Consider the following 16,889-nt stretch of genomic DNA (forward strand, 5'->3'; position numbering starts at 1 on the left):
TAATCTAGGGCGCAGGGAAAACCATATTTACACCACTATAATGGTTTTATTTTCACAGTATTTTGACTGGTTTAAGTGATTCTAATTGATATGTTTTAATGTTTAGTTTGTGTAATTGGCCAATATCATAGACTAATTATATGCAATAATGGTACTAGATCGAGAGATAGTGTACTAATTAGAGGCACACATACGATTAGCCGAATGAATGTGAATACGAGAGTATCATTGGATTTCTGAGAGCGTTGATACTCGAGAGAGATCGACATATGTTCTAATCACTTGAGCAATAAAATTACTAAAATTTATTATTGTGTAATCATGTTATAAGAGTGTTAATACTTGAGAGAGATTGACAAACTCTAGTTGCGTGACCACTTTAGTCGCTTTAGCTTAGGAACCTGTTTGGTGTAAGCATGGTAAACCCGATTGACCTAGACTTTTAGTTAATTGATTCTCAAAACATAATTATTTGCATTATTTAGTTATAGAAAATTCCCAACAATCGTTGTCAGTGTAGGAATAATTTGCTATAATTAGATTAAAATTCTTGAGACTTATCTCCTTGTGGATTCGACCCGGATTCTGGGATTACTTGTCAGTAATACATAAATCAAGTAAGAAAAGAAAGGCAACAAAATCTAGGTAATTCAAAGATCATAATGGCAGAACTTCCTATTAAATCTTTGAAGAACTATTCACAGCCCTCTCCGAGTGGTGTGCCTACTGGCCTTACTATGCCAACTATTGAAGCAACAAATTTCGAGATCAAACCTGCGTTGCTCACTATGGTCCAGCAGAATCAGTTTGCTGGTCTTCCCTCTGAAGACCCTACACTTCATCTGCAAAGGTTTCAAGTTTTAACAACTCTGCTCTACCATCAAATATCGGGGTGTCACTGCAGACCAGCTGAAAGTCATGTTGTTTGGATTTTCTCTTCGTGATAAAGCTCAAAAATGGTTGAATGATATCAATGTGACTGAGTGGAACAAAATTGCTCAAGCTTTCTTAACTGAGTATTTCCCTCCTAACAGAACTGATGACTTGATCGACAAGATGATGGGTTTCAAACAAGAATATGGAGAGTCTCTTAAAGATGCTTGGGAGAGATTCAAAGATCTTCAACGTGCATGCCCTCATCATGGTCTTGAGAAGTGGTTTCTGATTAAACGCTTCTACAATGGTCTTGATCCTGAAACAAAGGGTACTGTTGATAATGTTGCAGGTGGTGTTTTTCTAGACAAGGGAGTTGATGATGCGTATGCTTTTCTTGTAAATTTGGCTGCAAATCACTTCAATAATCCGAGAGCAACTAAGAAGGGAGGTAAACTTGAAATGGAGGCATATTCTCTCTTATCATCTCAACTCGCTTCATTAATGCAAGAAATTCATTCATTGAAGACTTCACAATCATCTGCTCCTCCTATGAGTATTAATGCACTGTCATCCATGGCTCCAATGACTAATCCTATATGTGAAGTGTGTGGTGTTCAAGGCCACTTCGGTAATGAATGTTCGTACAATGTTCAAAATTCACAAAATTTTCAAATGGAGCAAGCAAATGTTTTTTAGCAAAGGCATCAGTACAATCCTTACTCCAACACTTACAATCCTGGTTGGAGAGATCATTCGAATTTTTCATACAGGAACAACAATGCTCAGAATCCATCTGTTCCTAGTCAGCAACAACAATATCAGCAATCATATCAATATCCTAATCAGCAGCAATATAGGCCTTCTCAAGGACCTCAAAATCCTCCTGGATTTCAGAAGCCCTCTCAAACCTATGCTCCTCAAGCTGCACAACCTAATCAATCAAGTGATATGATGAAGATATTGCTACAAGTGCAAAGGAACCAAGAAGACAACATGAGGGAGATCAAAGAGTTGAGAACTCATAACAAGATGTTGGAAACTCAGATTGCACAAATGGCTAGTTCTTCCGCAACAAGGCAGCATGGCTCTTTACCATCACAACCAACTCATCCAAAAGAGAATGTGAATGCCATTGCTCTTAGGAGTGGTTTTACCTATGATGGTCCTTCAATGCCTACTGCTGATGTGACTGATGAGAAAGAGAAGGAAACCAGCAAAGATGACAAGATGGATGATGTTGATCAAACAAACAAGAGTGGAACTGAAGGAAGAAAGAAAGATGATAATGAGAAGATTGTAAATGCTCCTCCACCATTTGTGCCTAAGTTTCCGTTTCCTAGTAGGATGAACAGAACTAAGGTAGATCAACAATTTGGTAAGTTCATGACACTTGTCAAGAATCTTGAGGTAACCGTTCCTTTCACTGATTTAATTTCTCAAGTTCCATCATATGCAAAGTTTTTAAAGGATATTTTGACAAAAAAACGATCTTTTGGTGAGGTGGAGACAGTAGCTTTTACTGAAGAGTGTAGTGCTATTTTACAAAATAAGTCTCTACCTAAACTTAAAGATCCTGGAAGTTTTTCGATCCCTTGTCATTTAGGTGCATTATTTATTGACAAAGCTTTATGTGACTTAGGTGCTAGTGTCTATGTCATGCCTCTCTCGATTTTTGAAAACTTAAACATGGGAGAGTTGAAATGCACACAAATGACACTGCAAATGGCAGACCATTCTATAAAATATCCTTTGGGTATTTTATAGGATGTGCCTGTCAGGGTTGGAAAATTTTATATTCCTCTAGACTTTGTAGTGTTGGATATGAAAGATGATAGCCAAATCCCCATAATTTTGGGTAGGCCATTACTCTGTACTGTAGGTGCTGTTATTGATGTTAAAAATGGGACTCTATCTTTGAGTGTTGGTGATGATAAAATTACTTTTACTCTAACCTCTGCTCTTAAGTCCCCTTTGCTTGAGAATACTTGTTGCAGGATTGATGTCATTGATGAAATTGTTCATGATGAACTACCACAAATTTTGTTGAATGATGCATTGGAAGCAGTTCTTGTGCTTGAAGCTTCTGAAGGGGAGAGACATTCTGAAGTTGACTCGTTGATTCTTGAGTTGGATGGTAAGGCTGATCTAAGCCAAAGTTGTGAGGTAACAAACACTATTACTTCTTGTGATAAACCTCAGGTAAAGAAATTAGAGTTAAAGCCTCTGCCATCTAATCTCAGGTATGTGTTTCTCGATGATAATAGGTCATGCCCTGTAATTGTTAGCTCTAATCTTGATGATGATCAAATTTCTAAGCTTCTTACTGTGTTGCGTATGCATAGAAAAGCAATTGGGTATAACATTGACGATCTTAAAGGGATTAGCCCAGACTTTTGCTTGCATAGAATTCATCTAGATGAGGATCATAAGCCTTGCATACAGGGACAACGCCGTTTGAACCCTAACATGCAAGAGGTTGTTAAAAAGGAAGTCTTAAAATTACTTGATGCGGGCATTATTTACCCAATTTCTGACTCAAAATGGGTAAGCCCGATTCAAGTAGTTCCTAAAAAAGGAGGAACCACAGTGGTTAAAAATGATAAAGATGAATTAATTCCCACTAGAGTTGTCACGGATTGGCGGATGTGTATTGATTATCGTAGATTAAACACCGCCACTAAAAAAGATCATTACCCTCTTCCATTCATTGATCAAATGTTAGAAAGACTTGCAAAGCATAAATTCTTCTGTTATTTTGATGGGTACTCAGGGTTCTCTCAGATCCCGATACACCCTGATGACAAGGAAAAGACTACATTCACATGTCCATACGGTACCTTCGCATATCAAAGTGTGCCATTCGGACTATGCAATGCCCCTGCTACTTTTCAGTGCTGCATGACAGCCATTTTTTCTGATTTCATTGAGTCTGTTATGGAAGTATTTATGGACGATTTCAGTGTTTATGGTTACGATTTTGATGTATGTCTGCATAATCTCTCTAAAGTGCTTAAACGTTGTGAAGATGTTAATTTGGTTTTGAATTGGGAAAAGTGCCACTTCATGGTCAATGAAGGAGTGGTACTTGGTCATCTTATTTCTGAACGTGGCATCCAAGTTGATAAAGCAAAAATTGAGGTGATTGAGAAACTTCCTCCTCTTGTTAATGTCAAGGGAGTTAGGAGTTTCTTAGATCATGCGGGGTTTTACCGACGTTTTATAAAAGATTTTTCAAAAATTGCAAAACCTCTCACTCAATTGTTGCTTAGGGATGCCACTTTTGAGTTTACTGATGCTTGTCTAGAATCTTTCTACAGGATAAAGAATGCTTTGGTCACTGCACCTATCATACAACCCCCAGACTGGAATCTTCGATTCAAAATCATGTGTGATGCAAGTGATTATGCTGTTGGAGCAGTTCTCGGTCAGAGGAAAGACAAGGTATTGCACGCAATCTACTATGCAAGTAAAACCTTGGATGAAGCTCAGGTGAACTATGCTACTACAGAGAAGGAGCTTCTAGCTGTTGTCTATGCTCTTGACAAGTTTCGAACATATCTCATTGGATCCAAAGTCATTGTTCATACAGATCATTCTGCTCTTAAATATCTGTTGGCCAAGAAGGAAGCAAAACCGAGGCTTATTCGATGGATTCTGTTACTCCAAGAATTCAACTTAGAAATTAAGGACAAGAAAGGTGCCGAGAACGTGGTTACAGATCATCTCTCACGGTTGCGTTTCAAATCGGATATTATATCAGACACTCCTATTGACGATTCTTTTCCAGATGATCACTTATTTGCGGTTGCTACTCAAACTCCTTGGTATGCAGACTTTGCAAATTTCTATTTTAGTGGATCTCACCCTCCAGAATTGACCTATCAACAGCGAAAATGGTTCTATCATGATGCTAAACATTATTTTTGGGATGATCCATTTTTGTATCGGAAGTGTGCTGATGGGATCTTTCGTAGATGTATCCCAGAATCTGAAGTAAATGACATTCTCAGGCATTGTCATTCTCTTTCTTGTGGAGGACACCATAGTCCATCTAAAACCGCTGCTAAGGTACTTCAATTTGGTTTCTTCTGGCCTTCTCTCTTTAAAGATGCTCGTGCTTTCTGTTTGTCTTGTGATGCATGCCAAATAACTGGTAATATTTCTAAACGCCATGAGATGCCACAAAACGGAATTCTAGAAGTTGAATTTTTTGATGTATGGGGTATTGATTTCATGGGACTTTTCCCAACTTCTTGTGGAATGAAGTACATCTTGGTTGCTGTTGACTATGTATCGAAGTGGGTTGAAGCTATTGGATCGACAACCAATGATTCTAAGGTTGTGATAAAGCTCTTTAAAAAATATTATCTTCCCACGTTTTGGAGTTCCAAGAACAGTGATAAGTGATGGTGGTTCTCATTTTCGCCATCGACAATTTGAAACTCTTCTCAAGAAGTATGGTGTTACTCACAAGATTGGCCTAGCATATCATCCTCAGAAAAGTGGCCAAGTAGAGGTTTCAAATCGTTAAATCAAAAGCATCCTAGAGAAGGTGGTTGCCAAGTCTCGAAAAGATTGGTATTTAAAGTTGGATGATGCTTTGTGGGCTTATCGAACGGCTTATAAGACCCCTATTGGCACTACTCCATATAGGTTGATTTATGGCAAGGCATGCCACTTACCAGTTGAGCTTGAACATCGTGCCTTTTGGGCTATCAAGGAGCTCAATATGGATTTAAAGAATGCGAGAGAGGCAAGGCTTCTTAAGTTGAATGAATTAGATGAGCTTCGTTTCGATGCTTATGATAATTCTCGTATCTACAAGGAAAGAACGAAGAAGATGCATGACAAGATGATCCAATGACGTGATTTTCAGGTTGGTGACAAGGTGTTGTTATTTAATTCAAGGCTTCGACTCTTTCCTGGGAAGCTCAAATCTAGATGGTCCAGACCATTCACTATAACTGATATTAAGTTTCATGGTGCTATTGAAATTATGAGGCAAGATGGAACAAAGTTCAAGGTCGATGGCCAACGTTTGAAGTTATATGTTGATGGTGCATTTATTGGTGGAATAGAGACATTTTATATCCCCAACCCCTCCACGGATATCTAAATCGAGGTTATAAGTCAAGCTAATGACTCTAAATGAGCGCTTTTTGGGAGGAAACCCAACGTGTTGATAATGTAATTTTTTATTTGTATTATAATTATTACTATTACTATTATTATTATTATTGTATTATTATTATTAGTACTACTATTTTTATATTTTATTCAATTATTTTTGTACATTTATTTTAGGGGTTAGTTCATTTTTGTATTTATTTTTACTCCGTTAAGATGCTCTACTGATTTTTATGTAAGTGTTTAGGGGTGTAAAAAAAATATATAAAAAAAATAATATAAAAAAATCCCGCGAGAAGATTTGTCTAGCTACGGTGTACAAATTGTCTGATTCTTAAATTAGTACAATACCCGCGGTGTGTACATACACCCGCGGTTGTCTCGGTCTCTGGAAAAAAAAGAATGTGCATGTTAAATTCCCCCCCCCACCCCGCGCGTTCCCCCCCACCCCCTTCCCCCTTCCCCCCACCGCGCGTTCCTTCCACCCACCCCTTGTGCCCCCGCCTCCTGTAAGTTAATAACTAGTAGTACTTCTAGTGCAAATCTAATTTATGTAGTTTTTTGTTTTGTTTTTTTTTGTTTTTTGTTTTTTGTTTTTTGTTTTTTTTCTCTTAATTAATATATTTTTGTAATAATGTTATAAATATTTGTATATTATTAATATTTTATTTTTATTATTATTATAACTATTATATATATATTATTATTATTATTTTGTTACTATTTATTTTTTTATTTTATTTTCTTGTATTTCTTTTGGGTACCTAGTAATTATGTACACTAAGTTATGTGTTATATTATGTTTATATATTTATAGGTTATTACGTAATTATGTAAAAATGTTTTTTTTAACTGAATTTATTTATTTGTTAGGTATATATTATTATTGTTTATAACTATATTAGGTTAGTATTAATATATTTGTACACCCGCTGTGACATTCATAGCCTCCAGGTTCACAACATTTTTTTCCCCGAGTTGTGCGCCTACTTCTATGAGGAATGGCGTTTCTTACTTATAAGAATTCGTAGCAGCTCTACGACATAGCCGCGAAACCAACTCTTACTTTTAGTCTGTCTCTGTCTCCAACAGGTACAAAAATAGCCGTGGGAATCTTTCTCTTTTTGTGTATTTTTGTGACTTTATTCAGCGCTTCTGGTTCACTGTTCCAAATATGGGTTCGTCTAAATTACCTCCAAAAAAGAAACAGAAACAAAGTAGCGAATCCGTCTTGGCCGATATCCAAAAATATCCAGCTATTAAAATCGTTGGAGACACATAACGGTCCCGCTATGCCACTTTATCTGAACGTCCGGTCCTTCCCAACAGGTACACAAATTTTACGTGTATTAATAGGTTGGTTATTGTTACAGAATTCGAACATAAACTAGTTAAAGTTGGATGGAGTGATCTCTCGGACATGAATGAGCCCTCTTATGTTGCTCTTACGTATGAGTTTCTTAGTTCTTTTATAGTTTCTAACGAGGGGTTATTATCTTTCGGATTGCAAATACAAATTATAAGATTACAAAAGCTCAGTTGGCCAACATGTTCAATTGGCAGTTAGTAGAGCAGCAACCACTTCCTGAAAATTATGCTACACCTTTTTGTCTCAAAATCACAGGATTGCCTGGCACTCAAAGATATCTTGCTCAATGTGTTTCAGCTTCGCATATCATAAGCCCCTGCTACCGTTATTTTGCTCGACTTTTATCATTTACTATATATGGTCGTGCTGAGAGTAACAACAAAATTCAAACAGGAGAGCTTGCATTATTGTACTACTTTGATGCGGAACTTCCAGTCGATTGGACGAGTTTGTTGATAGAAAGATTCTTGTATCAGGCCAACAGGCGTACTGGTGCTCTAGTTATCGGAGGATTTGTCACTCGAATCACAGAGAAGCTGGCTTTTTTTAGTCGCTATACAACTAACTTAAAGGCGGCAACGGGGTGGTCGTCACAAATTGATTCTAAGTACGTTACATGTATGCATATGTTGCGTCGACTTGGCCGTAAAGAGGGGTTGTCTCCAGCACCTCACAAACGTGATAGAGTCCAACCAGAGATGATTGCAGCTCTTGTGATACCTCTCGAGCAACAAGTTGTTGAGCTAAGGGCAAACCAGATGCAAATCATACAAAATCAAGAGAGGATGGGGAAACAATTGGATGACATCTCTGCTTCTATTCAGAGATATTTCTCACATCCTACACCTTAATCCCAGGGGAGTTTTCTTTCTTTTTAGTGTAGATTTTTATTTTGTTCTTTTTGTATTTTGTTAGTTAGTTCATTGGGGACAATGAACCACTTAAGTGTGGGGATGCGTTTCTAGTGTTAAAAATCCAAAAAAAAATTATAAATTCAAAAATTTTAAAAAAAAATATATAGAAAATTAAAAAATCTTGTATATTGCCATGTCTCGTAGTGTGTTAACAAGGATAAGTGCACATCTTGTGAGCTTCTTTTGCATGATTTGTTGATATGTCATATCCTTAGAAAATCATTTGTGGCATGATAATTCCTTGTATGTGCTTGCGAAATTTTAAAAACTTGAGATGCATCTTTATCAATTTTAGTAAGTACTGAAGCATGATTTCACCTCGTGAGAACTTGAGCCTAATTTGTGATTGGTACATCTTATATCAATCGAATTTTGTTGTTGTGTGTTGTTTATCATGAAATATGTCGCTAGAACTTGTTTTAAACCTTGTTGAGACTACGTGGTATGTGTATGCATGAAAATGATAAAGGTACTAGGACTTAACCATATTTTATCCTAAACAGTACCCCTAAATTATCCCTAGTGAACCCCTTTGAGCTTTTAATTTGTTCTTTTGATATATCACCACTCTAAATGCTTGAACCTACTTGTTCTTTCTTGTCTTGATTTACTAGTAGAGCATTTTGATTCATTTGAGGGATGGTGATACATAGTGTGGGGATTTCTTTGTTGAAGTGTGAATAATTTGGTGTGTATCAACTTAAAAAAAAGAAAAGAAAAAATTTAAGTACTCCTTTGAGACCATTGGGTGGCAAGTGTAATTTCATATGAAAGGGACGATCCATGTGCATGTGATGGTATTAACTTAATATATCTTATTTTTCTTGGTGACTTTTCACTGCCCTTGGTTACTGGAGAAATACTTGAACTTTGAAAAAAAAATAAGAAAAAGGAGAAGATGAAAAAGAGCTGGTGTTCATTGGTTTGTGCAATATGAAGTGAGAAAGTACATTATAATATGTGCCTGGGCTTAATACTTGTGAGAGTTCGCTCAACTTTTATATGATCAAAATTTCATGTTGAGTGCTGAATTAAAATGAACATTATGCTCTATTAGTCTATCAAGTTAGTCGCTTACAACCTTAGCCATGTTACAACCTTTAACAAAGACCTTTTGATTTGTGCATGCATGTATTCAAAGTAGTGGAGATTTGGTAGACAACCAAGCTTATGGTAGCGCATGTCCTTATTGATTGAACTTGAGTGAATACACTTAGCCTTTACACTTGTGTGATTTGAGAATTGTGTGACTTTTTCTACCCATGACATGTTACTTACTAAAGGCGATCTTGATGTTTATTTCATGATATTTTTGTCTATTTAGACAATGTGTGCGTACTTGGAAAGTTGTGTACAAATGATGTGCGAATTGAAAAGACTGTCATTATTGTGTAATTGGGGTTTGCATGTGTAGAGTGCTTTGAGATGTTACATACTTGAGACTTGGCAGAAAATAAATGGATTTTGTGGGTAGTTTCACTATAAGCCCTCACGAGACAACACTCGTCCTACTAGGGCTGCCTAGGGGTTTAACGGCTTGATGCATATGCTCAATGCAATCGTGTCATCTACGAAAATGATGTTAGCTAGTTAGGACTTAGTTTTTATTTCACTTATTTGCCCGAGGACGTGCAAATGCTTAGTGTGGGGATGTTTGATAGAGTATATTTATATATATTTTTTATATGATTTTATTCTCATATTAATTCTATTTTGCATTGATTTGGATATTTATTTAATAGGTTTTTATATTTTATTATAGGTTACAAGAAAATTCTAGACTTGGAAGGATTTTGAGCAAAAAGTCCTATTTTGGAGTGAAAATAGAAGAAAATTCGTAATATTGGACTACACGGGCTGCAAATACTGTTTGGGCCGTATCTAGAGATCCAGAAGTCCGATTTTGATGATCTTACAGTCCACGCGAAGCCCACGGAATTTTCTTTAATTCAGAGATAGTCCAGTAAGGAGAATCCAGCGGAAGCAGCCCAGAAACAAGGAAAAACAGAGACCTGCGAATTTTTACAAAAGAATCCTATTCGGTTTAGAAGTGTCTCTTGTAATTTGATTAGAATAAGAAAATACATTGATTATTAGATATAACATCATATTTTATTATTAGTTAGGGAATTTTTATTATAATTAGCTTGGAGAAGAGAAACATACGTGCCTTTATTGGGAGCTAGGGGTTTGGTTCATCTTTTTGATAGCTTACTTTACATTGGATACTTGTTCTTCAATAATATAAGTTTGAGGTACTTCTTTATCTTCTTTGTTTATTTTAGTAAATGTTTTATATGGCTTTCTCAATTGTTTTCCTTGTTTTTATTCCTAGCATGAGTGAGTAGTCATAATCTAGGGCGCAGGGAAAACCATGTTTACACCATTATAATGGTTTGATTTTCACAGTATTTTGACTGGTTTAAGTGATTCTAATTGATATGTTTTAATATTTAGTTTGTGTAATTGACCAATATCATAGACTAATTATATGCAATAATGGTACTAGATCGAGAGATAGTGTACTAATTAGAGGCACACATACGATTAGCCGAATGAATGTGAATGCGAGAGTATCATTGAATTTCTGAGAGCGTTGATACTTGAGAGATATCGACATATGTTCTAATCACTTGACCAATAAAATTACTAAAATTTATTATTGTGTAATTATGTTATAAGAGTGTTAATACTTGAGAGAGATTGACAAACTCTAGTTGTGTGACCACTTTAGTCGCTTTAGCTTAGGAACCTGTTTGGTGTAAGCATGGTAAACCCGATTGCCCTAGACTTTTAGTTAATTGATTCTCAAAACATAATTATTTGCATTATTTAGTTATAGAAAATTCCCAACAATCGTTGTCAGTGTAGGAATAATTTTCTATAATTAGATTAAAATTCTTGAGACTTGTCTCCTTGTGGATTCGACCCGCATTTGCTAGTTTCTGCTAACAACAGACACCGTGCACTTGCAGTATATATAAAATAACACATCAAGTTTTATTCTCGTAATGGAACATAAACGTTTTAAATTACGTATCCCCTGTGTTTGAAAATGTTGTGAAATATGTATTTTTGGGAAAAAGTAACTTCTGAAAATACCTATCTCTAAAGTGTGATTAAAAATGGAAAAGAGGTTTTAAATAGTGTGCTGTGACAGAATTGATTTTAACAAGAGATAGGTAAAAGTGATTTTGAAACTGGATAAAACGAATCAGATATTGGATAACGTTGCATAAGTGGCTAATTCAGTTGCGCGTATTACATAACCGATTAGTCCAGCATAGATAATCCGAGACCTAGCTAGTCTCTGCGGATCCGGCGATTTTGTGTGAAAGCCCGATCAGTTTTTCTAGACAGTTTGTGTGATAGCCCAGCCAACTATCCTAGATAATTTTTGTGGAGGCCTGATCAGCCGTCCCTAGATGACATCCAATACATATCTGATTGTGATTTAGTGGTTCCCGTAACGGAACAGATGATTTTGTGGTTCCAGTAATGGAACAAGTGATTTTGAGGTTCCCGGAGAGGAACAAGTTTTATAGGTCCTTTGATGGGACAAGTTTTATGGTTCCCGTAACGGAACAAATAGTTTTGGGTCCCCGTAACGGGACAAATAGTTTTATGGTTCCTGTAATGGAACAGAAGAGTTTGAAAATGAAAATAGCATGCTAAAATTGAACTCTGGTATTTATGCACAGCACACGACAGTTGATTTTGTTTTACAGAGCATGCTAGTTTTGATATCCAGTTTATACCTGTTTTACATGTTTCTGGCAAGTTATGAATTCTGTTCCTATAACTGTTTTACTTTAAATCGTTTTTACTTTTTATTCATATAGTGGTACTGCTGAGCAATTGATTGCTCACCCTTGCAAAAATGTTTTATATATGTATTGCAGATGCCTAGGGGATTCTCCCGTGTTAGTCAGGGCAGAGTTCCAGTTCTTTCCGTGCCAGGCTCCTCCGAGGTAGTTGTGTTGGACCCAAGCGGGTCTGTTGAGTTGCTGAACAAAGATAGTTTTGTCGGATTGTCTTTAGTAAGTTGGTTTTGTGGTGGTTGTAACCTAAGTCATACTTAAACCTGGAAAAGATCTTGGAAAAAAAGGGGTTGTGTTTATATAATAATGTTGAGTTGGTTTATGTTATATTGTTAACAGTGTTATTGATGACGTCAACTCCTAACCCCGGGGTTGAGGCCGTCACAGTTGGTATCAGAGCTACAGGTTTGAGTCCCTGATTTGGGTTAGTAGTAGGGCCGAAAGAGTGTAGAAGGATATATATACATATATATATAGATGTGAGTCAGCAACTCAGTCAGAGGAGCAAGTCTATGAGTTTAGTCAAGGGTTTCAGAAGCGTAACCCTGACGTCTATTGAGGATTGACTGGAACTGCCCTAACCTAGAATACGTTTCTTTCGTATATTTATTGTTAGTAATGTCCGATAGATATTTCTAGTTTGCCTCTCGAGAATTCGAGTCTGATTACGAGAGCTCAGGTTTTGAGTGAACCTTGGTGTGTCAGTTATAGAGACACCCATATTATACCTAAATATAGCATTTTTGACATCAAGGGATGTTGTTGGACCGAATGTTTGACCTCGGTGAGTTCGGACAATATGATAATAGCCGGTGGTTGCTATGGCAGCCAAGTTTTGTGAAGTATGGGAATTAGTACTGTTGTTATATCTTCATCCTTATGCGTATTTCTTGAGACATTTTCTGCTCCCAGAATAATTGTTCATCGCCTAACAAGATGCTTATATATCCCTAAGAAAGTCAAACCTGAAGCAAGCGACTTAAGGTCTTGTTGATTTATCATAAATTAGATTTCCCCTCCTATTTGCGAATTTTTTATCTAAACATTGTTTCCTTCCTTGGTGATTTTTTTCGGTTGATTGGGGCAAACAATGCATACGAGTTGACCATTTGTCCGTATGGCAAAAGGGTCTGGTGGGACACCACCGAGTTATGTATTGTGACTGTGTGGTACTAAGACTGGCCATCTTATGTACTTGTATGGTTGCTCTCAGTCATACCTATGTTTTCTTCTCTTGTCCTCTTCGTATTATTGATTCTTTGACTTTGAAATTTCATTTGAAGTCCTGAGGCAGTGGATTGTCAGTAGCTTTTGTAATTAGACAGTCCTGGTCATTGAAAGTAATTGAGAGTTGACTGTCTAGAAGAAATAGAAGATGTATATCGGATTGCTAGCTATCTCAGAAACGATAATTGTAGAGAGGATTCATGATTCGATATTGAAGGTTGCAGATTTAGAAAAGTTAACCCTGTGAAAGATAGGTTGATGGTAGGAGATAAGAAGTCACCTTGGTTAGGAAAAGTAATTCAGTGATTGATGAATCACTTGAGGGTGATAAGAAATCATCCCTGGAGAAAAGGTTGATTGAAATATGGACTAGGGTGCCTGGAAGAGTTTAGTGTTCCTTAAGTTGACCTGATTTACCAGCTTGTTCTATGTAATTGGTGGTTGATATAGCCAGATAAGTCTCGTAGTATATTAGATTGGTGTTATTATGGTAATAGAGCAATAACGGGAAGTTGGTCAATTGCTGTTGTATTGAGGAGTCGTGCGACATTGCTTAGTTTCCTTGTATTTTAGTTTTCCTGAACTGTTATTGGTTCTGCTATTGTTATTGTTGCTACGATTGCTAGTGCTATTAACCTTGATTTCTTTTGTAAATCGACCTGATATGAAGGACATGGGTATTTTATTGGGCAGAATTTTCCTGATACAGGTGCACCGTTTAAACGGTGATATCTTTTGTTAAACTTTTGTTATGTTTTGAATAAACTCATTTATATATCTCAGGAAGATGCCCCCTAAGAAAGCTACCCAGTCTAAAGAAAATAGTAGTAATTTTGCGGAGGGTCCAACTATAAATGAAATTCTAGATTTGTTGCGCCAGCAGTAGCAACAACAGTTGCAGTTAATCTAACAGGTTTAGCAGCGGTACTATTGCAGCAGCAACAATAAGGAGTGAACCCAAGTGTTTGTTTCAAATCTTTCCAGAATTTAACCCTTCTGAGTTTAAAGGTGAACCTAATCCAGTAGCTGCTGGAGCATGGTTAAAAGAAATGGAGGAAGTTTTCAACCTCGTTCAAGTAAGTGATAATCTTAAGACCGATTACACAAGCTATTTCTTGAAAAATGGAGCAAATTATTGGTGGGAGTTAACCAGAGCGTTAGAAGGAGAATTCCCTGTTTCATGGGCTAGGTTTACTGAGACGTTTTTGAAAAGGTATTTCCGAGATTGTGTGCGGAGTAAAATGAAAATCGAGTTTCTAGAACTGAAACAAGGTAAGAGAAGTGTGTTGGAGTTTGAGGCCAAATTTACAGAATTGGCCCGATTAGTTCCTGAGTATGTAAGTACGGAGATGCAGAAAGCAAGGAGGTTTCAGCAAGGGTTGAAGCCTGAGATTCGCAGAGGAGTTGTGGCATTGCAACTCAAGATATACTCCTCTATGGTTCAGGCCGCCCTGGTAATGGAAAGTGACCAGAAGTTGGCTATTAAAGAAGAAAGTGATAAGAAAAGGAAGTCGAAAGGTGTTATGGACAAGGCAGGCCAATGAGAATCCAGTCAGGAATTTGAGAATCCGTTTGGCCGCAACAGGAGTAAGGGATTCCAGAGAAAGAGTTTATTACAGGCTAGGTCTAGAGCTACTTCAATTGCTTCCACTCCAGCTCAGTCAGTCAAGTCAGCAGTGGATTGTAAGTCCTGTGACAGGAAACATAGTGGTTCATGCAAAAAGAATGTGCAATGTTTCAAGTGTGGACATAAGGGTCATTATGCATCAGAATGTAATCCATAAAATCTAGGAGTTACGTGTCACAATTATAGAAAGAGTGGGCATATTGCAAGGAGTTGTCGAACGGTTATTCAAGATACTATATCCCAAGGGCCAACATCCAGCTCAGCTAGAGATAGAACTTTCAAAAGAACCAAGAAATCAAGCGTTTAGAAGTTGGACGTAGTTGTAGTTGATCTGACACCCTCCGGGCTAGAGGGGTTTGGTGTGATTTTATGATTGAGTTTGTTGTCCTGTATTATGGAAATGAGTGGTTTATAAGAATCGAAGTGTAAAGTGTACATAAGCCAATAGTAAGGTAAGTTTCTGGATGCAGAAGCAATATAAGGAATTCTTCCAATCATGCGAGAAAAGAAGTAATAAGTTAAGGACATAAGGTAGATCCATCATGTGTAAAGACACGAAGAAGAGAAAATACCTACGCTAGAGAAGGTTGGAGTGATAACTAAAGGCCCTGGAGTCTCTAGGGGTCAGTGAAATGAAATAATTAGTGCGATAATTGTGGAGAGTATATATGATGGGTTTAAAAAGGGAACTGCAGTAATCACCTACCATAGATTGAGTTTTCTATGATAATAGTTATCATGTTAGTAAGAGAATGCTACTTTGCGAAGCCTTGTATGGACATAAGTGTGGGTCCTCACTCTATTGAGAGAAAGTGGGAATAGAGATAATGTTAAGTCCTGAACTAATTCAGTACATCCAGAGTGTGGTGGTGTTGACTCAGAAAAGAGTTGAAACAGCTCGGGATAGACAAAGAGAGAAAATGGATTTTCATCGAAAGAATATGAATATACAGAATTAGGATCGTGGTTCAGGCAAAAGTTTCACCTTGAAAGAGATTGGTTAAATAGAAGGGACAAGTAGAGTCCTAAATGTATTGAACCGTTCGAGGTATAAAGAAATATAGGTAAAGTTGTTTATAAGTTGATATCACCGCCGCAGTCGCAGTATATATATAATATGTTAAATGTGTCAATGTTAAGGCAATATGTATCTGATGCAAACCAAGTTATTGATTAGGAGCCAATGGGCTCTTATCCAAATTTCTTCTGCGTGGAATGATCGATCCAAATCCTCGATCATTAAGAACGAGTCCTTAAAAATGAGTTTATATCCCTAATGAGTATGCCTTGAATAAATCCTTGAGTAGAAGAGTCTACCTGGAAGTTAGAGTCGGAATTGCTTGACAAATATCCTCACTTGTTTAGTTAAGTCGGATTCTGAGGACAGAATCTTTTTTAAGGGGGGAAGGATATAACGACTCGTATACTTTTATATTTATTTAAAGTGTAATTATGGAATTATTAAATGAATAATATATGTGTGTATAGCTTCTGCCAGCTATGTGTTGTTTTACTTTTATCTATGTGCGTGAGTTATGGTGTCCAGGGTGGTTCGTGTAATTAATTATGGACTTGTATTGAATTGTTTTCACTTTTAAAAGTGGATTTAATGCAAGTTTATTTGTGTAAATATGTGGATTATCTCTAAAATTGTTTTTATGACTTTATAATTTCAATATTTATTTTTGGGATTTTATAAAATTCAGAAATCAATATTTCATTAATTATTTAGCCCTGAGTGATTTTCTGATTTTAATTATTCTTAAAATCTGTATTTAATTCCGGGATTCTTTAAAAATTATGAAATTCATATTTATTTAAGTTTGGAATATTTTGAGAATTTTAAAATATTTTGGTAATTTTCGGGATTAATTTCACCCGCGTGTCGACTCCTTTAATTGATAAAAGCGGGTACAAATTGCATTTCA

The 16,889-nt window shown here is 36.6% G+C and overlaps 1 non-coding gene across 1 annotated transcript; it reads right to left on the reverse strand.

Moving 5' to 3' along the window:
- Nucleotides 1-1,041: 1,041 nt before the first annotated feature.
- Nucleotides 1,042-1,147, reverse strand: LOC141722502 (small nucleolar RNA R71). Its single transcript, XR_012575519.1, has one exon. It is a non-coding gene; the product is annotated as a small nucleolar RNA R71 (small nucleolar RNA).
- Between the last annotated feature and the right edge of the window lie 15,742 nt (nt 1,148-16,889).

Source organism: Apium graveolens, chromosome 4 (assembly GCF_009905375.1).
Source record: "Apium graveolens cultivar Ventura chromosome 4, ASM990537v1, whole genome shotgun sequence".
Lineage (NCBI taxonomy): Eukaryota > Viridiplantae > Streptophyta > Magnoliopsida > Apiales > Apiaceae > Apium > Apium graveolens.